Source organism: Phodopus roborovskii, unplaced genomic scaffold (assembly GCF_943737965.1).
Source record: "Phodopus roborovskii unplaced genomic scaffold, PHOROB, whole genome shotgun sequence".
NCBI lineage: Eukaryota > Metazoa > Chordata > Mammalia > Rodentia > Cricetidae > Phodopus > Phodopus roborovskii.
The window spans coordinates 7,055-34,231 of NW_026126927.1; the positions used below are offsets into that span (position 1 = coordinate 7,055).

The 27,177-nt window shown below is 43.0% G+C and overlaps 1 pseudogene; it reads right to left on the reverse strand.

Annotated features, from left to right (window-relative positions):
- Window positions 1-8,946: 8,946 nt before the first annotated feature.
- Window positions 8,947-26,535, reverse strand: LOC127214661 (sodium- and chloride-dependent transporter XTRP3-like; annotated as a pseudogene).
- Window positions 26,536-27,177: the final 642 nt, after the last annotated feature.

Consider the following 27,177-nt stretch of genomic DNA (forward strand, 5'->3'; position numbering starts at 1 on the left):
TGAGTGCACAGACAAAAAGACAAAGTGGTAAGTAATTAAAAAATTAAATGGCTAGATAGAAAGACTTGAAAGGCAAAATTAATGGGCAGTGGCCATGAAACAGCACTGAAGAAGCTGTGTGAGTTTGAGTTCAACGCAGACTCAGGTCAGTAAACCTGCATGAGAAGCCTCATCATGAAAGAGCAAAAGAAACTAAGGAGAAGAGGAAGTAAAGAAGAAGGTGATGAGAAAGACAAAACAAAAAAGAAGTCAAAGTGGGAGAAGAAGAAGGAGGAAAGGAAGAAGTTGATGTGGTAGAAGAAAGAAAGCAAGGAAGAAAGGAAGAAGAAGAAAACCCAGTATGGAGCAGAAATGTCCCCACATGTCTAGAATGTAACCACTCTATTGGCAGGAGGACCTATGAGTTCATGGCCAGCCTGGTCTACAGACTGAGTGCTGGGACAGTCAGAGCTACACAGTAAAATCATAGCTTGAAAATTGAAATCTATCTTTTTGCACTAAATCTAACTCTAAATCTGAACATTTTGGTGCTCAAACTGAGTAGGCACGTTGGCAAGGAGGCAGATGAGATGCACACACACACACACACACACACACACACACACACACACTAAATGATAAATCAAAAACAAACAAATGACAAGAGTTCAGTGAAAATCTAGAGAGTGACAAGGGGACTATCAGGATTTCAATGATTTTAAAATTCACAATGTATCCATGATTACAAGTACAAGAGAATTAGGGCCAAGCTTTGTTAAGCCCTGCAGCAAGAAAGGTCCCCTTTGCTCTTTGGCAGAACTGGACTTTTATGCATGGCTTGCCCTGTCTCTGCTGTATAGTGAGAGCAACAACATTAGTAGAGGTAACTAATTTGAAGTAGCTCAATGCTTTCATATCTGTTCTCAGAAAAAAGACCTGCTCCATGTAGTGGAGGACAGATGAAGGGACAGAACATGTCTTAAAAAAACAAAAATAACACACTTCTAAAGCTAACCATATCCAAGTTAGACTTTCCATTTGATTTATCCTCAGGAAAGCAGAGGCATTAATTTGTAAAAGGAAGGCAGCAGGAGCCACAAGTATGATGATGATGTTGATGAGCAACATCAACTCTGTTCCCCAAAAAACAAGTACAATATATACTAAAATGGTTCTTTCCCATTCCCCCAGAGATAATATCTTACCAACTGAGATGATGTTACTTGGATATCTATCATTCAAGAATGTTTGCCTTCCTAACAGACATCACACTCCCTGGAGAGATAAAGACCTACAGATATCTTGTGGCACGTGTTGGAACCAGGTATAGGAGCCATGGATCTTTAGGGTGGACAAGGGATTTTAATGCTAATATTCACAAGGCCAGCATAGTTGTTTGACAAATTCCAGCAATGATGGAACACATGTCGTCTTTTCTACCTACTTTGGTTTTCATTTCCAGGTCTTCCGGTTAGTTAACTCAACAAGATACTAAGATGCACCCAATCATGATATAGTTTTCAATACACTTTTTGTTTTTTTGTTTTGTTTTGTTTTTGTTGTTGTTTCCTAGTGAGAACTTAAACCATTTTTCACATTAAGAATTGTGAGGAGGCTCTCATATTGAGAAAGCACAGTCTTACATGAAAATGAATTTACCACCCAGGTTTAGATTCCTATTGAGAGTGAGGAGAAAGAAAAAAGAAAATAAGAGAGAAGAAATGTGAGTTTACAGTCCAAGGAAAAGGGAAAAATGTAGTATAGACTAGGCGATGGTGATATTGTCCTTCAATCCCATCAGCACTAGGGAGGCAAACAAAACTTGATCTGTTTGTATTCCAAGCCTGTTTTATTACAGAGAGTGTTTTAGGACAATCTCCAAAGGAAAGAGGAAATGTTTGTCTCAAAAATAATCAGAGTAATGATAATAATATTAATGGGCCAGCAAAAAAAGCAGGCAGGATAATGGGGAAAAATATTCTACATCCAACTGAGGGGAAACCAATTTTGCAGATGCTAGCTACAAAGAACAGCACTACCCCAGCAATGCCCCTATCTCCATCTTCCCTACTCAGGCAAGCTGATCCTTCTTTGCCTATATCTGCCAATGGTAACAGCTTGTTTAACACCTGACCCTGTGCTCCTGAAAATTCCCATGAGCTTCCCAGGTCGGTTATCTTAGTGCTGGAGGCTCAGGACCAGATAAACTGGAAGTCTCCTTTAGCTTCAAGGATTGATAGTAACTTCACTGGGAATGCAAGCCTGGGGCTCAGGATGTTTACGATTTCAGCAGCCCTGCTGGACTTTGGTGATACATGCCTTTAATCCCAGCACTAGCGAGACAGAGGCAGGCAGATCTCTGCGAGTTCAAGGCAAGCCTGGTATAATTCACAAGTGCTGGGACAGGCTCCAAAGCTCCACAGAGAACCCCTATCTCGAAAAGCAAAAAAAAAAAAAAAAAAAAAAAAAAGGTTTCCAGCAACCTTGACCCACAGCCCTCATTTAAGTACTCTTGGCACTTTATTTGACATAGACCTACCCAACAGCCCAGTACACCAGGGACATGGGGAGCCTACAGAAGCGGATGGGGGTGGGGGTGGAGGTGAACACAGGGGTCATTTGTTCCAGCACCCCAGCTGTAACTATGTGAGTTCTGGGCAAATGGGTGCTAATACCCAACAAAGATTTCCTACTTAGAAGCTTGCCCTGCTAGATCACTCACAGGCTCCATTGGAATTTCAGGCAATCCCCACTTCAAATTCAAAAGCAGGCTCTGTATGTCTTCCTTCGAAGATGGAAAACTTCAGGGTAGCTCAGGTTTTGCCTGTGGGCTAGAACAGTTCAGGAAAGAAAAAGCTGAGCAAATCTTCCCTACCCAAGCCTACCACCAGGTGCTTATACTCAGCAATCCTAGCTCAAAAGCCCAGCATGGGGCAATGAAGCAATCTACAGGAGGAGGGGGCAGGGGAGGGCCACCCCTACCACTCTTCCTTCTCCAAAGATTCTTGGTTCCTTGCAGTCAAAGTCTCTTGCTTTTGGAGTTGTGACTTACCCCTCTACCCTAATTATCACATGGATAGCCAAATGAGATCAATCACTTTGCACAGACAGACAGAAGCCCTTCTTTCCTTATTCTTGGTGGAGGTGGAAGCTGTCTGGGCTTCTCACCAAGATTACCCTGGTTGGAGATGGTTCCTTCACTTGGGAGAGAGTGCTGCCACAGTCTGGACATGTCCACGTCCTCCTCCACAATTTTGAATCTCGTATATGACACTATGTAGAGGTCTTCTCGAATTACAGATGGGAGACTCCAAGAAATGTAACAGGTGTGGGTAAAGTGAAAGCAATAGCTTTATCCCTTTGGATGGGGGTGGGCCTAAGGCTGTGAGCCTTTACTCCCTTTTCCCTCATTGGTACTGTTTAGATGCCCCCATCACATGCAAGCACACTCCGCACCACCACCACCTTCCTACTATTTCTCCTCACAACACCTTCTAGGAACAGGAAATAGTCATTTCAGAGCCCTCTTTGCAGAGGGGAATCCTGCTCTTTAAACACTGGGGTTTTACTTTCAGGTTGATGTTGAAGGAGGCTGAGGCCTGTGAGTATTAGTCTTAGAGACACCTGGGATCAGGAGCCATAGCCATGTTCCCCACAGCTGTTTGGAATTGTGCTCTAACACACAAAGGTCATAAGATAGTCTAATTTTAACTCAAAGTACCAAGTAGCAACTACAGCAGGTCTGGTATGGCTCACAGCAACTTGTCTTTGTGACAGCCTGCTTGCTCTAACCAACGTGGGAGTGTGGGCACCTCTGCCTAGCAACCTTTCCATCACTTACTCAAACTTCAAGGATGTAATCCAAGCAAAAGAGCTCTGCAATCTTTTTGTCATGAAAACAACAATACAACAACATAATATATTGAACCTCATTAGGTACCACATTTTATACACACACACACACAAAAAAAGGAAGGAAAGGAAGTAAAACACAGCTTCAACAACCCTGTGGTTAAGAACTCAGAGGAGGAACAGAAAGCTTTTTGACTTCAAGTTAGGAAAGGCAAACTTTTTTTTTTTTAAGACAGCACAAAAGCACTGTCCGTGAAAGCAAAAGCAAAACCCAATCTTCCTTCTTCGCTGGGTTGTGGGCCAGCTCTTTGGGGGTGACATCCACTAGTCCTATAATTCATACAGATTCCAGGAAGGTGAAGGTTTGAGATGTGAAGCACTCAGCTACTCAGACACTGCTGTCCCTGCAAACTGCACTCACCTCTGGAGTACATCTGGAACAGGTGGTGGATGGGCCACACATTGCTCAGGCCCATGGCATAGGATATGCAGGTAAGCAAGAACTGCTGGGGTTGTCCCACTTTGGTTGCCCCTTCTCCACAACCTCAGGCTGGGCATACTTGGTTGGGCCCAGTCTTCCTGTGTGCTGGTCAGGGCATTCAGGGCTGCCCTTGGGCTGCAGCTCCTCATCTTCTGGCAGGGAGACCACATGTGCCAAGGGTGATTCCATCTTCTGAGACAACACTCAGGGTAGAATGGGCCCCACTCCTGTGCTCTCTTCTGGATTCCAGTCCCTTGGGTTTCCTGTTGTTCAGCTTTCTGCACTGCCAGGCCTTGGTGTGAGTCTTCCCTGGTGGGTCGGTGCCTCCCCCGGCTTTAACCTCAGTGGTGGCCAGTTCACAGCCTCCCACTGACCTTTGGCCACATTTTTTTTCTGTGTCATGACTCTCCAAACTCCAGGATTTCTGGGCTCCTCATACTATTAGGGATTACTGAAAAATAGCTCATGAAGATACGATTGCGTCTGCTGGAGGCTGATGGTGAACTGGAAACTGCAGAAAGTCTCTGATCTATGTGCTTTTCAATTTCTATAGCATAAGCACTTCCATGATGACACATCCTGAGCTACCAATAAGTGCAAAGGGACACTATTATTTTGGGTTCCCTCCCACCTTGCACTTACAGTGACATAGGTAGCCTCAGGAGAACAACTGACAAGGAATCATAAATCATGAGTTTTGAGCATTGTGTCTGATTTAAAATTTACACTTTACTCAGACCTTGGTCATAACTGTGTTAAAAATTATCTCAACAAAGGGGATGAATCTCAGTTCTCTGGGGTGTCCAGATTCCCAGTGCAGGTGACTCAGTCAGGCTTAGCCCCACCTGAGAGTTCTCAGGATGCAATTCTGGCTAATGGATGACTGCCTGTGGGTAGGAACTTCACTGTGCCTATCAGAAACACAATACAGAACATGATAAAGCCGATTCGCAGAACTCCTGAGGAAGGAGAGAAAGCAGGGATAGCTCTACGCAGGGTTCTATAGTCTTACCCTGCAAACTAAGGTTATACAATTTTGAATCATTTGCTCATCCTGGTGAGTCCACTGTTAATGAATCATAAGAGTTTCTAGTTTCCCTGTATGAGAGGAGTCCAAACTCCTTAGCACTGTTGGCAAGACCTTGAGAGTTTTTGTTTGTTTGTTTGTTTTGGGTTGTGTTGCAATTCTTGTCCTTTAAAAAAAGAAAGATTTTATTTTATTTGCATATTCTACATATACATATGCATATGTACATACATACATACATAATGTATATACATAATACATAGTTGGGACTGGGGTTGTGGATGGCTGTGAACCACCATATGGGTGCTGGAGACTGGACCCATGGTCTCTACAAGAACAGCTGTTGAGCCATTGCTTCAGCCTCCCCTTTTGAGATAGGGTTTAGCTAGGTTGATTGTTTAGGTCGGGTCTTTAGTCTCCCTGCTTCAGCCTCTCAAGTTGGTAGGTTACAGGTGCATCCCACCTTCATGATTCATGTTGACTTCTAATTACGACTACATTATTTGAGATTTGATTTGAGGAATTTCAGTGTGCTGATAAGAATGTAAATTCTACAGCTGTTATATGAGTAAGCTTTTTAAACATTATAATTGATCTTTTATCATTCTACAGTGATCTTTCTTTCTCTTTTTACAGTAACAAAACAAAGCAAAGGTACGTCCCCATGGAGAAACTGGCATTTGACTGTATGTGGATAGCTCCTTGGCTGACCAGTTCAGCTTAGTGTCTTCTGACTCTACAATGTGTGAAAGGGAAATGAAATCTGTAGAAGCTATAATTTGAGACCCAACATTTTGTGGGCAAGCAATCTGAAGAGGGTATTCTGTGGAGATGTTGGGAACCCCGGTGATCACATGGCCTCTGGGATGATCATTTGACAGCTCTGAGTGTGATGGATAGGAAGGTAGGTGTAACAAATGCATTTTTAATTTAGGGTGATCTTCAATCTAAAGTGGGTTTAGCGGGATGTAACCACAATGTGGGTGGAAGAGTATCCTAACACAATCCAAGAATGTAGTCCTGTGAGAATTCTGAGTGCTGGGGCTGGAGATAAGACTCGGTGGTTAAGAGTACTGGCTGCTCTTCCAGAGGACATGGGGTTCAATTCCCAGCACCCACAAGGCAGCTCACAACCGTCTGTAATTCCAGCTCCAGGGGAATTGACACCCATGACAAAACACCAACGCACATAAAATTTAAAAAGGAAAAAATGGAAAAGGGGAGAAACATTCTAAAGAAAGAAAAACAATTCCCGAGTACCTGTGAGAAAACTCCGAAGAAAATAAGAGTCTCGTGACCTCAGTTTCTCCAAAACACCGAATTGTTCTTGGAGGATTATTCTTCTACACCCCTCCCAGGTGTATCATATAGGAGTGAGTTTGCTTCAGATTATTCATTCCAACTGGCTATTAGTACTTATTTATACACCTCTATAGAAATTCATGGGGTTTTTTTTCCATGTGCAGCCTGTCATTGTGATTATATTCAGTTTGAACTCATGAGAGCTTTACTCTTTCTTAACGTTCAAAGTGGATATTGCCTGATGTTCTTAATAAAGTTGGCTGTTGTGTGAGACTTTATTCCCCCTTTTTAGGCTCCATTCTCCCAGGTTCCACTACCTTTAGATCGGTAAACTGAGGCACATCTGTATTTCATGATAGCATTACTTCACCTGTCTGATTTCCATAAGCACAACTGTTCTGTTGAGGTGACTCCCACTCATAACTAGAGATGTTCAACAGTGCATTTATATTTGTACAAGTTGTTCTGGATGTAAGTATGTCTAAACACACTGCATACTTTCCCCTCTCCTTCAATAGGCTCTGCCCAGGCTCTCAGATTTGATTGCACATTGTATTCACCCAAGAGCACCAGACTCACTCCCAAGATTTTCTGACAAAGGCTCCTTGAATCCAGTAACATGGACACTGCAAATTTTCAATGCTCTGATGTGTCTAGAATGGCAGAGGTGATGGGCGCACTGAAAAAGAATAATGATACATGACAATGTTTCTCTTTTCACCTTTGAGGGTACATGATTTTTGAGACCCTGTCAGTGACTGACCCTAGGAAGGCATGACAAGTGTAGAAAGGCAGTCACTATGCCTAGGTTGAGAGTAGGGGACAGACACTTAAGTGTTCAGGCATAGACTCTCATGTATTATCACAGGGGTGTACCCACTGTTCGAGCCTAAAATCCATCTGATGAGAAAACCAGGACTAAACACTTAGGTAAATAAATGCTGCTTCTCATATATTTAAGGACAGTGATCATTTTAAAATGAAAATAAGAAGGCAGCTAAGATAGTGAACAATTTGTCCTGTGAGTTATTGTCCTCTGTAAAAGACTAAACTGTTGGAAAGACATCATCACTATCTACCTTTTTGATATGTATATTATTTTAACTTATGTGTATGTGTTTTGTGTACATGTTCATGCTGGTGAAAACAAGGATAGAAAAGGATACAACAAGGATGTTTTATCATCTGGAACTTGGATTTTCAGATACTGTAGGCTTTCCAACGTGGATTCTGGGAACCTTATTTTGTTTCTCTGCAAATGTAGCAAGTGTTTAGCCAGAGAATTTTCTCTTTACTACCACCACCTGCCATACCAAAGACCTTTCCAGTGCCTACTTTTGTCATTGGGAAAAAGAGTGAAATAAAAGATCTCTCTGGTCGATGTTCCAAGTGATGTCTAAGTGTCTTCAGAGGTGTCTGCACAGATGGATCCAAAGAAGTCCTTCAATTCCATGAGCCTCGGCATGTTAGTACAGGAGGGAACTCTCAGTCTGGATAACCTTGATCCACTTTATTATGATAAAAAAGAAAAGAAAACAGACAAATTAACATAATGGATGAATAACAGCCATTAATATGGAGTGTTTTCAGTTATACACTGCTCTGTGTGACTTATGTACATTTTAGAAAGCATTACTATACAGAGGTGAATGAAGGTGGCTGTGAGTGATGTTTGTAGAAAAGTTACAGTTCCTTGTACCCTTGTGGATCATCTGACCCTGAAACCCCAGGGATGGGAATGTCTGTTCAGATTCCTTGTACAGTTTAGCATTGCCACAGCCCACTGTGAGGAACCTTTGCATTCCCAACAAAACTCTCCCTTCGTGGACACTAAATCCTGGTAGTATTTACAGTGTAGTACAGTGTAGTAATACAAAAATTACACACTCACTGTGGCTTCAATGAGAAGAATTGTAATGTGTTGCCCTAGGTGCTTCAAAAACCTCTGACACTGGATGAAAAGCAATTAGTATCTTGTTTTCTTTTGAGAAAAAAAAAAAACCAAAAATAACAACAAAAAACAAACAAACATAAACCGAAGTGCTTGTTTGGCTCCTCAGGGTTATGGTCAAGTTTCTAACGACAGCTTACCTTGAATTCTAGGACTTCCCTAGAGTCTAGGTGACAATGATCTTCAGTACTGGCCTTAACCGCTGACGACAAGAAGGCTACAAGTTGTAGTCTTCAGATGGCAAATAATGGAGGGAGTCTTCTAAGGGATGTGGTCCCCTCCCCAAGGTAGTCTTCTTTTCTAAGCTCCCTAATCCTCTTTACAGATTCAGGAGGTCCCAGACCAGCACTCCAGCCAAGGTGTCCCCACCAGCAGGCAGCAACTGTGAAACAGATAGTGGCTGACTTCCGTCCCTGGGAGGTCCATTCTTAGACCACTGGGGATGAACCTCCCCTCTTGAGGCAATTCCAGATGAAAATCCCCAGGGCCAGCAGGGTGATGCACATGGTAGATGAAGCCACCAGCAAACCGATGACAGCTGGTGCATGTGGGGGGTAATCCTTGGTCACCAGCTGCCCCTGGGAGAAGAGATTGAGCATCAGGGGAAGGTCCCTCCTATCAAGTCCAAGAGAACTGTTCACCCAAGCCTTCTATGAAGGGGAAGAGGCTAAAGAGTGAAGACTGTGGTGTCTACTACCCTGCAATTCAGAGAAACCACGAAGAAAGGTAATTCTGACCTTTGCGAGCATATGTGAGAGAATGTGTGTGAAGCCTATCCAGGAATGCCATAGAAACAATTTTTCTAGTACCTTATTCTAGAGCCCTAAATGTTATGTAACCTTCAGCACAGACTAATGGTTTCTGTGGTGGTAGAAACGTTCTGTATAAATATGTACAGTGTGGCACACCAGAGGATACTGGTACTTCTAGGGAAAGGCCCACTGCGATGCTTTGGGGCATCTCTTGCTCTCTCCATGCATCATAGTTAAAAACTCACAGCCCACTTCTGCTGTGCTAAATTGAGCATCTGTGAAATAGCTCACAGCACAGCAATAGTCCCCTGTGTTCTGAGTGACTGTGTGGTCTCTGCCTTATTCCCCAGCCCTGCAGGAACATCGGGTACCTGAGTGCCATCCCAGGCTTGGTACTGCAGTGTCCCTGTGAGGATATAGTCACTCAGGTAGAAGACATGAGGCTGATGATGAGTACTGGACTCACAAACGCCCACATGGCCTTCCAGTACCAGTTGAGGGAGCGGCAAGTCATGGCCTGAAGGTCACTTTCAAATCTGTTGGGAGCACAGAGAGAGACAGATTTATTCATGCTCTGGAGAGAGGGACTCTAGTTTGCATACCTTCTGCCCTTGGGAAGATGCTGTTCTGGTTTGATGTTTGAATGTGACCCCAACCCATCTGATCCTCTCTGGGGGAGCTATTGAGGTAAAGGGAAAAGGGCTGAGGCTGCCTGAGGATGACCAATGAAGAACTGGTCATGAGACATCATCTCCCCGGTGTTGGCCTTCAGAGGTCCCGGGTGTGGACCAGAGGTTAGTTCCCAGAGAAGGTGGGGGAGGGGGTGCCAGTCCTCTCAGTCCACAGGGCTAGGGTGAGATTCCCTCTGCCCTCCCACTCTGTCCATCAGTGATGGTTCCGTGTATACTCTACTGCCTCCTAGAGATGGTCACTATGTGCTTGGAAGGGCCTGGCCTTGGCATGGGAGAGCAGGCAGAGTTAGAGCAGGAACAAAGCTGCTAGGCTTAAACTCAAGACCACCCTCTGCCTTCTCATCATGGATATATTCTATCATAATGGCTGGAAGTCTTGGAATGCTAAAGATAGCCTCTGAGACTGTGAGAAGTGGACTTAAATGTGGTGTGGGGCCCTAGATAAGGATTGGTTTGGGAAGAAACTACAATTTACATAGATGCTCTCACATGCCAGGCTCTGGTCATGTACCAGAGCAGATTAAGCCTCCAAGGTAGTAGTCAGAGATCCCTTATATACTGGGGGTGCCAGGGCTTAGTGTTGTCAGATAACTGCACAACATGGCAGAGTCAATATTTGACTCTTTCCAGGTTTTCTTCTGACTTCCTAAGGCTTTCCATGGTGCCTCTGAATTCATAGTAGCCCTTCCCACTGCCATACCATACAATATCAGCCACTGGGAGGCTCCCTCAGGAGAGGATTAAGTGCTGGATTGGGAGCTACATGCATTTGTACTGTGGACCACAGAGACCCAATTTCGAAAAAAAAAAAAAAAAACCAAGGCTATCAGGCTTCGAGGAGTGGGGAAGAGGACACTTCCCACATGATAGCTAGGACATGTGATCAGATGTGACATTATCTATCCTGGACATAGAGCCATCAGAGGCACAGGAGGGTTCTCATGATCCTGGCTGGGTGGCAAGATGTTGAAATTAAAAATGGGTCTCTGTGGTGCACATTACATGTGCATACAGCACCTAGAACAACTTACCCAAGTGGAACTGAGTATTACCCTAGCAGGAGCACAGCTACACCCCTGCAGCCTTTCTGGAGTTGTCTTAGAAGCACATGGCCCCTAATTAGACCCTTCCACTGATTGTCTTGCCTTTCGCCACTCTCCCATGCCCCGCCTCCACTGCCTGGTGTCCTGATCTGAAATGGCCTCCTTGGGCAGGTAGCTGGAGATGACCTTGCTGTCCGTCAGAGGGGTGAGGATGGCCGCTGTGTTTCCAAGCATGCTCCCAAAACCCATCATCAGCAGCATGAAGATGTAGAGAACTGACCAGAGCTGGGACACTTCCATGTTTTTAATGGCCTCAGTGTAGACGATGAAGGCCAGTCCCCTGCCCTGAACAGCCTGCTGATGATTAAAAGACACCAGATATACATGTGAGTCAGAGGGGACAAGAATGAAACACCATAGTTCGGATGTGGAATGTCTACCCTCCCTGTCTTGCTGCACTCTTCGAGGTGTGTAACTGTAACACCAAAAATAAAAACCCAGAGACAGATATTGGGGTTCAAGCTTCAAGCTGAGGTCAGAGAAGCAAAGCAGCTGAGCCACTAGGTCTTACATCTACCTCAGTCCAAAGGGGGCGATCCTGTCTCCACAAGGACTCCAGCAAACCTCAGACTGCTGCCTATCCTCGGGGTGGCTAGAGATTAAATCTCACAATGCTGCCTGAGACACTGGATTCCTGTCTTTCATATGCCTCTCTAGAGCAGGGATTAAAGGCATGAGCTCTGTTAAATCTTTTAGACTGATTCACTCTAGTGTATCCCTGGGAGGTCTCGAACTCACAGAAATCCACCCAAAGGCATGTGGATACTGCCTGGCTAGCTAGTATGGTTTCTGGGATTAAAGGTATGTATCACCATTGCCTGACCTCTATAGCTTGTGGCTGGCTTTGCTTTCTGAATCCTCAGGCAAGCTTTGATAAGTTATAAGTAATATATCACCACATATAACTTTCAGAGCTGGGCTCTCACTGGAGAAAGTAGATCATTGGGTAAGTGTCTTGGAGATTGTATAGCCCGCTGTCATTTCCTGTCTGTTCTTTGCTTCCTTGTCCATCAATAGTTAAAATCTTAGGCTCATGAGTCTATTGTCATGAATTGTACAATCCTTCTCCACCATGTTAGATTGTGCCTTTCAATCCAGAAATAAAATAAGTGCCTCACTCATGACCATGTTAGGTATTTGGTTATAGCAACACAATTTTGTATTGACTGATACAAAAAATGAAATAAGCTAAATGGTATAAGCAAAGGGGGAATAGTAGGCTTCAGGAGCAGATGAGGATAACATGACACTGAACATTTTAAGTGAATATTAGATATCACACAACAATTATTTCACTATTATTAGCAGGAGCCATCAATTCTAAACAATGTCAGTGTTAAAATACACCCTACTGGGGTACTCTGAACTCACTTTCCTGCCCATGACTACCACCGAAAGCACCACATTGTAGACAATTGGAATCAATGACTTAAAAAAATAGTGTTTTCAATGATTAACATAATTATTGGTTTAAAATGTCACTGTAATGTTAATATTGAATTAGACATGGTTGAAGAGAGAATTAGTGGGCAGGGAGTTATTTCTCAGTGTAATTCTGTTCAATAGAATGTAGTTTGACCTAAAGATGTCTTTGTACACTGTGAACCTTAAGCTAATCACATCAGCCAGCCTCTAAGAGCCAGGTAGCCAACTGCTTAAAACAAGGTTCAAAGAAAGCAAATATAAGTTTTACCCAATGAGCACTCTGTATACTTCTTTTCTATTTTTCTTTTTAAAATTTTATTTTATATGAATTGGTGTTTTGCTCGCATGCATGTGGTGTTTGTGTGTGTGTGTGTGAGAGAGAGAGAGCGAACAAGCGAGAGAGAGAGAGAGAGAGAGAGAGAGAGAGAGAGAGAGAGAAAGAGAGAGATCCTTTAGAGCTTGAGTTACAGGGTGCTGAGAATTGAACCCATGTCCTCTGGAAAAGCGGATAGTTTCCTGAACCACTGAGCCATCTCTCCAGCCCCCTCATTTCCACTTTCTATATTTAATTTTCTTTTCTTTTGATATCCTGCACATGTGAGGGTAGAACATTCTGAATTTCATTTTGCCCAGTATGTTTTCCAACTACAGAATCAAGCCAATTAAAATCTATGAAAGTGATTCTGTCTTACTTTTCTGTTGTGACAAAATGCCATGACCAAGGCCACAGAAAATAAAGTGTTTAATTTGGGGTGCAAGGTTACAGAGGGTTAGAGTCCATGGCCATCATGGTGAGGACATGGCAGCTGGCAGGCAGGCATGGTGTTGGCCCATGAGCGCTTATATCCCTTTCTGCAAACAGAAACCAGAGGGAGCTATTTGGGAATGGCCTGGGCTTCTGAAACCTCAGGCCCACTGCCAGCATCAGAACTCCTCCAATGAGGCCACACTTCTTAATCCTTCCCAAAGAACTGTACCAAATGGGGGGGCAAGTATTCAAACATATGCACATATGGGGGGCATTCTCATTCAAACCACCACACCCCACACCTTGTCTGCTATAGGCTTGTGGCCATATCATAATGCAAAATGACTTTCGTCCAACTCTAACAGTCCCCACAGTCTTTCATGGTGTGAACACTATTTTAAGTTTCTTCTGAGACCCAAGGCAACTTTTAATGATAACTCCTTGTAAAATCAAAAAGTAAATTATAAACTTCAATGTAAAACAGCATAGAATATACATTACCATTTCAAAAGGGAGGAATGGTAATATAGTTAGAAAATACTGGAGCAAGGCATGACAGAAATCCAGCGGGGCAATCTTCAAATCCTGTATCTCTAATCTGTTTCTAATAGGCAAATGGAAATTCAGGAGGGCAAACTCCAAATCCTATAGCTCCAATCTGCTGCCAATGGGCTTAGATGGCTCTTCCCTTCAAGTTCCGCTGGCTACAACATGTGTCTTTCTCTCTTGATTTGGTCCCAAGCTTCTTGGTAAGTCTATGATTTTGACATTTCCAAGATCTTGAGGTCTCCAATGCAATCCAGGCTTCATTTTCATAAATTCACATATAGCTTCTCTGGTTTCCTTGAAGGGATTCCCATGCCAAACACCTCGCTTCAGAGGATTTTTCTTAACTGCGGAGGAAGATTCCACAACTCCTTTACTCCAGTATCATTCAGGGATCTAAAGCCAGAATGACCTGGCCAATGAAGCCAAGTTCAGCCATTTTGGTTGGAGCCTGTTCCCCTTCTTGAATTATATTTGCATAACATTTTCCCCCATTGCAGCTTTATAGAAATACAAAAGGCATTTCCTTTATGCAAGTTTTCGGGTTAGCTGTGTGGGGTCTTCACCCAAAGACAACACTCCCCTTTATTCCATTTCACACTAGGCCTCTCCTTATCTCTTTCAGTACAGACATCAAATTTCTTGGTGCTTTTTCCCCTCCTCAAACTATACATTTTGTGTTTCTTTTTGCCCTGCTTATTATTTTTTATGGTAGCTCTGCATGAATGTGATTACTAATAACCATGCAACAGAGTTAATATTAGGCTGTTTTGAAATATCCTCTGCCTATAAAATTAGTCCAACTATTTCAATTTGCCCTCAGGCAGAAAGCATCCTCATTTTTTTCCCCAAGCACCACAAGAATGGTTTCTAACACTGTCACTAATTTTGTTGCCCTCTGAAGTTTCTTGAGCTAAGCATCCATAACCCTCAATGATCTTAGCACTGTTGTCTCCAAGCTCTTACTAGGATGTCCATTCAGCCCTGCTTATAGCAGTCAATAGCTTTCCTAATCCAATTTCCCCAGGTTTTCCATATTCCTTCCAAAAGCAGCATGGCTAGCTTCCTGTCACAGCAATGACCCACCCCTTAGTACCAACATTTGTCTTCCTCTTATTAAAAAGAAAGTGTTTAATTTGGGGCTGCAGAAGGTTAGAATCCATGATCATCATGAGGAAAAGCATAGCAGCAGGCAGCAGGCAGGCAGGCAGGCAGGCATGCAGGCAGCAGGTAGGCAGGCAGGCAGCAGTCAGGCAGGAAGGCAGGCAGGAAGACACACCTCTTCCAACAAGGCCACACCTCTTAATCCTTCCTAAACCGTTCTACCAGCTAGGGAACAAGTATTTAAACATGTGAGTTTATGGGGACATTCTCATTAAACTACCTCAGATTCCCTTTTAACAACATAGAAGATAACCCAAAGAAATGATGACATGGATAGTGTAATATGCAATCAAAAAGTTATAAGACCTGTGGAATAGGAGGGAAAAGATTAACATAAATCTAAATGAAGATTTTCAAGGAGAAAAGAACATTCATTGTCTGCTCTGCCAAATGACCTGGGTTCAATTCCCAGTACCCACAGTGGCTTACAGAGTGGCTAACTCTGATTCCAGAGATCTGACAGCATTTTCCGACTTCTATGGGCACTGGGAATGCACATGGTTCATGTAGACAAAATACACATAAAACAATGTTTAAAAAGACTGTTATACATTGACAGGCAGTGATAGAATACGCCTTTAATACCAGCAATCAGGGAAGCAGAGGCAGGCAGATCTCTGTTTGAGGCCAGCCTGCTCTACAGAGGAAGTTCCAGGAGAGTCTAGGCTACACAGAAAAGCCTGCCTCAAAAAGAAGCAAGCAAGTAAACAAGCAGACAAATAAAAAATAAGAAATACAGAATGAAAGAAAGAAAACAAATGGGGCCAAAAACATATGTTTATATGGAAGCAAAATCTAACAAAATTTATAATCCTTAGAACTTGCCCTTTCCAGGCATGATGGCTCAAACCTTTAATCCCAGAACTCAGGAGGCAGAGACGGTCAGATCTATGTGAGTTCAAGGCTAGCCTGGTCTACAAAACAAGTTTTAGGACAGCCAGGGGTGTTACACAGAGAAACTCTGTCTTGAGCAGACATCCTTCTCCACCCCCAGATAAACAAACTTGCCTTATAGAACAATATTTTAAAAGAAGATTTATTTAGTTATATGTATATGTACATGTATATGTATATGTACATGTTTTTGTACCATGTCTGTGCAGGTGCCCACAAGGCCAGAAGGAAACATCAGATTCTCTGGAGTTGACTTTGAAGTACTTGATGTGAGTGTTGGGAACTAAACTCCGGTCTTCTGGAAGAACACCAAGCTTTTCTAACTGCTGAACCATCTCTTTAGCCCCACAGGAAGGTATTTTAAAGCTAGTTCCTCTCTCCCAAAGATAGCTGGAATGCAAGAAAGAGTATTTACAAATAAAATTGTGTGTGTGTGTGTCCATCCCTGGAGCCAGAGACTGATCTCAGGGCCTTGTGCATCCTAAGTTTGCGGTATTTAGAAAGTTATAGGCTCAAAGGGACTGAACTGCATGACGATAATGTTTAAAATGGAAGAGGGGAACCAGGTCTGGCACACACCTGGAAGGAGATATGAAAGTCCAAATTTCAAACAGTAGAGAATATATACTAGAAAGGAAAGGAAATTGAGAGAGAGAGAGAGGAGAGAGAGAGAGAGAGAGAGAGAGAGAGAGAGAGAGAGAGAGAATGGCAGGAGCAGGGGAAAGAAATAATTCTAAAACTATAAAATAAAATAAAATCAGTAATTATAACATCTTGGACATAAAGCCAATCTCAAAAAAAAAAAAAAAAAGCGAGGAAAAACTAAGTGTCAGAACCAAAAGAAGGGAACTGAATGGATGCCAAAGCTTAGAACAGGAGCCATAGATGCCCAAGTGGGATCTAGATCTCGAAGCCTGGGTGTCAGCGTCTTGGTGTCTGTGTTGTGCAGGAATGGAGGGTCAGGCTATAGATCCTGTAGGCATGGTTCAGAGCTTTACAATGGTGCTCGTTAGTTTTATGTCAACTTAACACAAACTAGAGTTATCTGAAAGGGAGGGGACCACAACTGAGAAGATGCTTCCATAAGTTGCAGGGCATTTTCTTAATTAGTGATGAGGAGGGGAGCAGCCCATTGTGGCTGGTGCCATCCTTGGCCTGGTGGTGCTGAGTTCTTAAAGAACGTAAGCTGATCATGCCATGAGCAAGCCAGTAAGCAGCAACCCTCCGTGGCCTCTACATCAGTTCTTATCTACAGGAATCTACCTTGAGTTCCTGATGGAGGTGTAAGCCAAATAAACCCTTTCCTCCCCAACTTGCTTTGGGTCATGGCCTTTCGTCATAGCAATTATTACTCTAACTAGAACAACAAGCAAAAGGAGGAAAGTGTTGTATCTCTCTGTGGACAATGGTAAACCCCACCAAACAAAACAAAACAAAACAAAACAAAACAAAAAAAAAAACAAAACAAACAAACAAAAAAAACCAACCAACTACTCCCTAACCTAACCAATAAGCAAAGGCCATGGAACCTTTATCCTGGCCTTGAAAGTATTCTCTAAAAGCAGTCTGAAAAAGCCTTTATAGTAAATCTAAGAACTAGTCAGAGTGTTCACCTAACACTTGGAATTTCACTGTGTTCAAAGTACAGGAGAACAATTGTGCCTGAGACTCCAATAAAATCAGTAATAATAGTGAAACCACAATAAAAAAGGGTTGAAATACAGACACTGAAAAGAAATGTGCTAAATCATATCCGCAGGTTATAGGATAGTTTATAGAGTAAACAGAAGCAATCTGTAGTTGTGAGAATTCATTAGGAAATGCATCAAGATTTCAAGGTACAAGACTAACATAAAAAAATGTTTGTTTCTTCTGCCACCAACATAAACAACGGTAGAAATAAGGAGAAAGACACTATTTACAATAGCAATGTAACAGAAGATATGCAAAGACATTCACAAAGGAAATTATCTGACAGAGTTAGGTGAATGAGAGAAAGCATGTTCCTAAATCAAAACCCAATCCCCTGGAACAAAGATGGAGGGAGAGATAACACTCTTCCATATCCCTACAGAGTTTAACTAAAAGGTGAGCCACAAGAGAAGGCCACAGTCAACAACAGAGAGTAAGAAAACATAAAAACCAAAAATACTTAATGTTAGATTTACAAGGCCATCCAGGGCTACATGAGAAGTGAATCAGTCTAAAAGAGAAACAGAGCTCACAGCTTTAAACCCCAGCACTAATATATAAGATAGGAGCAGGGCATTAAGGATTTAGTCTTGGCAATTAGTCTCCAGTTTGCTATGGATAATATCTCTCCAGCCCTGGTACAGGACCGAGCTCTCTGGTAGCCTAGATGCTTTGCTTCTGTGATCTTCATTGCTTTATTAGTTCATAAACAATGTATCAACCACAATCATCGTACTTGAGCAGCTTTTTATGACTATTCTTTTTGCACTTTTATAGTAATTCCTCTATTCTTACACCTCAAACATGTATTTTCCCTCTAAATTATACCAGAAAGAAGGGGTAAAGAGGGAGGATAGAGAGGGGGTGAATAAGAATAAGGAGCAATGATACTTATGTATTAAAATGCCATAATTAAATTTGGTTTTTATGTATTTACTATTTTAAAATTGTCATTACTTAGTAAAACTGCTAACAAAACAATATTATTTATTTAAGTCTCCCCCTTACTCTGTGAATGTGTGTGTGAGTTCCTAAATATTTTCTTCATGATATTGACTATTTCTTTTATTGCACAGAAAGTTCTTTCTTTGATGTAATCCTACTGGTTTTTACTTTGTTGCAAGTTTTCAGGTCTTATCCCAAAACATAGGTACACAAAAATCTAAGTCTTCAAGTGTTTCGCCTTAGACTTTTCATACTTTGGACTTTTGTACAGCATGTGAGATGTGGATCTAGCATCAGCAATTGATTTGATGGCTTTCCAATGTATTCTCTTGGTGTCTTTGACAGAAATATGTGGTTTTCAGGTACTCTACTATGTTCTACTTGTCTCCTTGTCTTTTCTCAAGCCAATACCAGACACATTGTAGACAGACTTAAAATCAGGTATTAATATGACTTCAGTTTCGTTCCTTTATTCAATAGTGTCATGTAGATTTTAAGATTTTTTTCTGATTCTATGAATATTATTATTGGTAAGGATTGAACTGAATCTGTAAACTGTCTTGGGTAGTATGTACACTTTAATAATAATAATAATAATAATAATAATAATAATAATAATACCAACTCTGTGATGGTTTGAATGAGAATGGCCCCCACAGGCTCATATATTTGAGCCCTTGGTTCACAGTGGGTAGAACTATTTTAGAAGGTTAGGAGAAGTGGCCTTGTTGAAGGGAGTGTGTATGCCACTGAGGGGCCCAGGTTGAACCCAATCTCTCTCTTTCTTCTCCCATCTCCTACCTCCTCCTCCTTCTCCATTCACCCTTCCCCTCCCTCTGCCTCTTGCCTGTGGATTAGATATAAGCAGGCATTCTTCCTGCCTGCCTGCTGCCACACTTCCTGCCACAATCATAGACTCAAAGAAACTGTAAGCAAAGTCTCAATTAAATTCTTCTTTTTGATAAGCATAGTACAGAGTACATAGAACATAGTACAGAGTACAGAGTACATAGAACATAGTGTCTCTTCACAGGAACAGAAAATTAACTAGGACATCTTCTGCTCCATAGAGTATCTTTCCTTTCCTGGAGTCATCTTGACATCTTTCATTAATATTTTCACAGTTTTATTGCCAATACCTCTCATTCCCTTAATTCTTTTTATTCAGAGCTCAAACAACTGGAGAGCAAAGAGTCCACCTTAAAAAATGGGCAAAGAAATGGGCTACATAGACATTTATTTAAAAAGACATGAGGGGGACTTCAGGGCTGGCTCAGTGGTTAAGAGCGCCTGCTGTTCCTGCAGAGGACCTGGGTTCAGTTTCCAGCACCCACGTGGCAACTCATAACCACTGTCATAGCCCTCTTCTTATCCCTGCGAGCGTCAGACATACATGTGGCATACACATACACATGCAAGCAAAATACTCATATGTGTCAAATAAAATAAATACATCTAAAAAGTTAAGACACAAATAGCCAGCAAATATATGAACAAAAATTCAGCATCATTAATCTTCAAGGGAATACAAATAAAAACCACAATTAGATATTATTGCAAAAGGATCTTAAAAGCCATGTTTCAAGGATATAGCAGCACTCTCATTTTTACTGTGATATTCCTTTTAAAAAATCTAGGATATAAAACCATCCATGGAAAGTGAACATATAGAAATCACATGGTATGTATCCACAAAGGAATACTACTTAGCCATAAAAAGAATGAAATCTTGTCACATGTAAAGGTATAGACAAGTTCAGGCATCATGGTAAATAAAACAAATCATAGACAAATAATGCATTTTTGCACTCATTTGTAGAAAGTGGTAAATGAACCTCCAAGAAGATGGGAAAGGCAGCGAGGGAAGACAGAGGTTACACAAGAGTCACCAAAATACAGGAATTAGAAGCAGAAATCATTGCTTCTTTGCCCAGCACTGTAGGTAACTCTAATCTACAAGAATCCATGATACATAAAAATAACTAGAAGAGTAAAAAAATGTATATATAATTCATGTATGAGGAGAAGGAAATGTTAGTGGCATTGGTCTAGCTGCTATGTGTTTCATACTTGTATCAAAGCATCAGGCCCTTCATAAGCATACACGGATATTATGTTAATAAATAAAATTTAAAAACAATGTATCATGGGCATAAAACTGTAAGGGATTTTGCCTAGATTCATAGACAAAAAACAAAACGAAACAAAACTTTTCACAAGGTTGGTTTTGTTTTATCAATCTTCTTTTAGGTTGGATCCACCTCTGAGAAACCCAGCTAGTGACCCATATCTTGATATGCTTGAATTAATCTCAGTCTTCCATTTCTTCCTTGGCATGGCACCATACTTCATGAACTTCTAAGACTGTCAGAAGGACACTGAGAAAGTGGGATATATGTTTACCATGGCTTCTTACACATTTAGGGGGTTAGTGAATTTACCCAAATATCTAATATGTCAAACCAGGTGAGATGCAAATGAATAAGAGTCTTTTTGCCAGTGATGTGAAAGAAATTCAGGGGCATGGTGGAGGTCTGATCCGGTCCATAACACTGGGCACTTAGAAGACATTTGGGGAAAGCTCTGGACTTCCCCCCCTACTCCGCCAGTGGTCCGTGTTTCTTATGGGCTTTCTAGAGTCCTCACAAAGTGGCTTCCTTCTTTTTCTTGTGGGAAGGATGGCTGGACATGTGTTCTAGCTTTAGCTTAACCTATCAGGAGAAATAACACTGACCAGTAAGTAAAACTTCAGAGGAGAATAATGTCCAGACTCTACTTATTTTCACAACTATAAGAGGCCTGGAGAGGAAAGGACTGCTTTAATATTCAAGGGTACAGACATCGCCCTTAGATCTTTTGGATCATGCTTGGTCTAGGTTGGGACAGAGAAGATGCTGCAAGGTCTGAGCTCAGCTGAGAAAGAACACCCTGATTCTTCTGCTCTGCTGTGAGGCAAAGTGCTGTGGGGCTAAGGCGACTATGTGGGGCTGGCCACTATGGGGACTTAGAAAACAATGTGAAATGTCACGCCAAGCACAACATTGGTGTTGTCATGCAATATCTGGGTTAGGGTTAGGGTTAGGGTTAGGGTTAGGGTTAGGGTTTGGGTTAGGGTTAGGGTTAGGGTAAGGGTTAGGGTTAGGGTTAGGGTTAGGGTCTCAATGACATATGTTGTTCTAAGCTTGATGCCTCATGAAAGAACAAAAGCAAACAAACATGTCAGTACTGGAGAAGGCAGGCAGGTGATCAGAAGAGGTGAGATCTAGGGGTCTCATGGGATTCTCAGAAGAAGACAAATTGTAAATGACTAAGTCACAAAAGATGTTAAGAGAACATTCATGCTGCATTTCACCAATAGGATGGGAAGAGCTTGGAGTAAATCTGGTCTATGTCCTGAGTGTGCAGTCCCTGGCTGTGATTTTGTGAAGAATACTTTGCCTATCTAAGCCTTTTGGGAGTGACCTCATGTATCTACTCTGAGGGGCTGTTACAAGAATAAGACACCGTGATCAACTATGGATTTGCTTTGCTGAATAGCTGAGTATGGAGCATTCACCCCAGCTTGAAACAGGTATGGGTGATGGAAATACAGCAGATACTCCAGCCCTAGGATGAATGGAAACCTGGGCATTTCAACAGAAAGAACGAGCTTAGGCAAATAAAGGCCTTTGCTGGGTATTTTGGCATATCTGTGGCCTAAAATCCCAACACTCAGAAGGCTGAGTCAGGAGGATCACTGAGTTTGAGGCCAACTTGGGCCGTTCAGCCAGTTTCATGCCAGCCTGAAGTACATAAGGAGACACTTTAAAAATAAAAGCCAAAACAAGAACTAAAACCCCATACCACACAACAGAACAAAACAAAACAAAACAAAACAAAAAACCAAGGGAGAACCCAACAGTTCTGGGTAGTATTGATTTCCTGAAAACACTTTGAAATGGGACCCCAAATCCAAGTACACAATAAAGTCCCCAGAGGCTGGCTAGTCTGATGTTGAGGTTCCCTCCACAGAATAATAGCTCTGGCATTTGAGGTGGAAGGACTGAATAGCAGGGTGTTTGAATATCTCCATGAAATGACCTGGTACAGGTGAGTGTGAGAACTGGCTGGGGCCTGTCATTTCAGATTCAGTGCTACAACTTTAATCACTTCTGACACCCTCCACTGTCAGCTAGTACAGGGACATGCCAATAACACCATCCATGCCTTCTGACCCACTGAGCCTCTACTCTGGACAGCAAGAGACAGCTCCTAGCATGGACCAGATTCAGTCCCCATGACACTCCCTAGCACACCTTGCTGGTTGACTCAGTGCCCCTCAGGATGCACAGATACACCATCAGCCAGGCCAGGATGAGGCACAGTGCTGGCTCCCACTGCACTCCTCCATTCTCCTGGATGGATGGTGAGATGTTGAGTGTTTTCCTGCACCAGAAGTACTGCATTGCCGAAGCCTTTTCATACTCCTCGTAGTAGCCTGTGCGGTTACCATTCAGTGGGCAGACAGACCACGGCAGGGGATCCTTTGGAATGAAGTGAGAATCAACAGAGAGTCAAGGGAAAGGCCAAGGGCTTGGTGGGATGATAGGAAGCATCTTTGACAGGAGGCTTCACACCTTGTCCCTGAAAATATGGGCTAGCCTGGCTTGCGCGAAACAACAGAGTACAGTGGATCAGAGGCTTCCTGGCCTAGTCTTTCCAGATCCTTGTAGCTACCCTGTTCAAAACCAGTTGTAGGGCTGGAGAGATGGCTCACTAGTTAAGGGTACTGGCTGTTTTTCCCCAGGTTAGAGTCCCAGTAACCATAGGATGGCTCCCCTTCTGTAACTCTAGTCCCAGGGAATTTGACACGCTCTCCTGGCCTCTGCAGGCACCAGGCATGCATGTTGTACATAGACATTCAGGTGAAACACCCATATACATAAAATAAATAAGATAAACTTTAAAAACAATTTTAAAAAAAGCTGTGAACGTACTTGAGTTAGAATCTTGAACAGTGAGCCCATTTGGATGGACAGGCCACAGGAGGGAGACACTGTGGTATCTGATGGAACCAGCAGCAGGTCCCAGCTAAGAAACAGAAGCCCTCTAAGCTCAGTTGCCTAGCCGACATTCTCTGGGCCCTCTGCTGAGGCCACTCTAACTCACACTGTTTCACATATTTGGCTGCAAATCTGAGGATACCTCTGGGGTCCTTTGCTTGAGATGAGCTTGACTTCAGGTTTTTTTTTTTTTTTGTTTGTTTGTTTTTGTTTTTTATTTTTTGTTTTTTAATATTCCTGCCAATGAACATGCTACATGAAGAAGCTCTAGGGCATGGAACAACTGAGAGATTTTCAGTTTTCTTCTCCCTTCATCTGCATCAGAAGGTAAAGATAGGGTCCTTACATTTGCTTGGCTAAAGGTACCCGCTAAGAAGGACCGACACCCTCCCATAAAGTAGAGTCCTGTAGAGTCACTTGTAGCTCGTGGGATTGAACAAAAGCTCTTATGTCGTGTATATGGCCATGCCAGTGTAGATTTATATGTTCCGGGGACCTGCATGGCCCATAGACGTCCAAGTGAAGGTCTGCTGTGTCATTATCCTATGACCTTGGGGAGAGGATTTACTGCAGAGGTAAGGGGGGGGAATTTTTGTGAAGTATGGAATGCATGGATATTAGAGTAGTAATTCCTGGGTCCTTCTCTTCTTTTTCCATCTGGAAAGAGGCTGATATGGAGGCAGTGGGATTAGAGTCTCTGAGAGTAAAAGGATGAAGATGGGGGTGGGGTGGGATAGAATATGACTGGTGGAGAGGAACATTCCAGCGCTCAGTGTGGAATTGTGGCATTTATTTATTTTCCACAAAGCCTAGACCCTTCCAGAATATCAGTAACAAGAATTTAGATAATGCACTGTTTAAAATGCTTGTCATTGAAAATATTCCTGTAGATATTCCAATGAGTGCTGTGGACCTGCTCCTCAGAAATGAGTGTGCACATGTGTGTACGCACATGCAAACACACACGCATGCGCACGCACACACACACAGTGCATAGTTTGGCTTATATTGTGACAAGTAGTGGATCGAGATTCTGTCATCCCTGCTTGGCTTGTGGCTCCCATCACGCTCCCCCTCACTGAGAGGGTTCCCACAGGCTGGCGTTCTCATCCTCTATCAGCTCCCCACTTGGTGATTGGCCCTGCATTTTCTACACTTTTTGCTTTTGCTCTGGCCAGAGGTTGGCTTACCTGGAAGGAGTGGAAGAGATACCAGAAGCCCCAGGCATTGATGACGTTGTAGTACATTGAGAGGAAGGAGGAGACCACCACACTAGCAACACCTGTGAGCAAAGCAGAGGGCCATGCTGAAGATCAGATGTGTGTAATTTAACCAGTGGGACTTGAATGACACAACTATGGTGACATCCCCAAACAAGAACACTCTTCCTTTAGGCTTTCATTAGACCTGATACCACACCTATGACATCTTCTTGGGAATTACTACCCCTCAACTCTGATCATCTGAGATGGTAGATCAGTATTGGTTTTTTGACATCTAAGTGTCAGGTCCTGGGCTCAGTATTTTGTGTGCAGTTAGTTCACACAAAAGCAATATCCTCCTTCCAAAGAGCAAACTAAAACTCAGAGCTTTCCCAAAACTACCCAGCAGAGCTATGGAGAAGGGCCAACTACATGCCTGATGTGAACTTGCTCCTTTTGGTGGTCGAGTTCCTGGAGCCAGCCCCATCCATGTGGCAGGAGTGTGACAGACAGACAACACTTACCCCCAGCCTGGTCTGATCTATGAGGTCCCACAGTGGGTATCACTGTGAGAAGTGAGAGTTTGCCATTAGGTTGCTCTAAAGTGAGTTTACTTGGGAGTGTTGTCAGCCTTTGTCATCTCACACATAACCAGAAGAGTTGTAAGTTGTTGACTTTGCATGTGGCAGACTATACAGGTATCAATAGCATTACAGAGCAACTCCTCCCACTCCACTGGGAACTCAGGCCAGTAAGTGCATGTCAGTGCCCAAGGGGCCAGGCAGCCTCCCCTGTTTTCCAATATACAGCATACATTGCTGCCTCAGCACACTCTGATGGCCTTCATAGCTCTTCATCATGAGGAGGCAGTTTGAAGATGATGAGTTCTAATACCCCGGACATATTTCTTCCAAAGATGCAAGAGGTCACATCAGGTGGACCCTTCCTCATTCCTAAACAATGGCTCAGGCTTCCTGTCTGCTTCCCTTTCTTGGACATGAAAAGTACACAGAACATGTATGAACTCTGATGGCTCTAGATCCTGGTCTTTTACAAACTAGGGAGAATCACATCCTGGAGGTGCCAGGGGACAGTGACTGAAGGTCACTCTGGAAGAGTGCAGTAGGCCACACCTGGTATGTTCACATAGATGCTTGGCTTGTGCATCCAGGTATCACTATGATGCCCCAACGCCCCTAAGTGGTGTGGTGAAGATGAAATGACCTCACACTCGTGCATGCCATGTTCAGCACCAGGCGCACATTAAGCAGGGGGTGGCATTTGTGTACATCCCCAGAGGATAGGTAGCTGGGACGAAATGAATGCTATGTTCAGCCAGTCAGAGAATATCAAGCTGAGGTCCAGAGTGGAAATGCCCCTAAGGTGGAAGTTTCATTGGGGGTGGGATGGGGTACCATGTGAGGGTCAGAATCCAGGGCCCTCTCTGCCCGAGCTCCATGGTAGCCCTCTTTGGGAGTTGGTTCATCCAGTCACAGGTCCAGCCCATGCATACCAGTGATGCTCAGAAACCCACAAAATCTCTGTCAGAGGAACTGAGAAGGGTCCCACATACCGACACCACTGAGGTAGGGGCACCTTGCTGCATGCGCTGCCCCACAGCCAGCTCCAGGTACAAGAGCAGCATCCCTTCTACAATGAGCATGACCAGGGGGACCAGGAAACTCCCTGTGGGAGGCCAGACCTGAGCATCAGGTCTGTGAGGAGAGATGAGATTCATGTCTCTGCAACTGTGCTTCCGTCACCCTCCTTTCCCCAACCAGCCTCTTCTGGCCACCCTTCTACCCCCCTCCTTCCTCCTTTCACACACCCATCCTTCTACAATTCCTCTCACCATACATCAGCCCACCTATCTCTCTGACCACTTTTTGATTCATTTATTCATCCATCTATCCATCCTTCTTTTCTCCCTTCTGTCCCTCTGTCTGTCTATTGGAATACTAGACCAAGCATCAGAGGTTATAAAATAATTTCTTTCTCTATGTCTCTGTCTCTGTCACTGCCTCTGTCTCTCTGTCTTTGTCTCTGTCTCTCTCTTTTCTCTTTTTTACACAAAATGTCAAACAGTAACCAAAGTAGGCCTAGTGAGTCCCATGGTCAGCTTGTCTCTGTGACAGGGCCTACTTACTTGACTACTGTTTCAGGTCAGGTGGAAACTCAAGGCCTGGTGTCAGGGGGAATGGGAACATTTTTAGCACTGCCCAGCGAACACTTGCATATCACTGTCCCAACGCACAGTTACACAGTTCAGGAGGATAAGCTCAGTAGTCCTTTTGACAAAGACACTAACACAATCGAAAATGTATGTATGGATAAATTAAATATAATTCATACAAGTTGTGTATAAAACTATGAGAATACA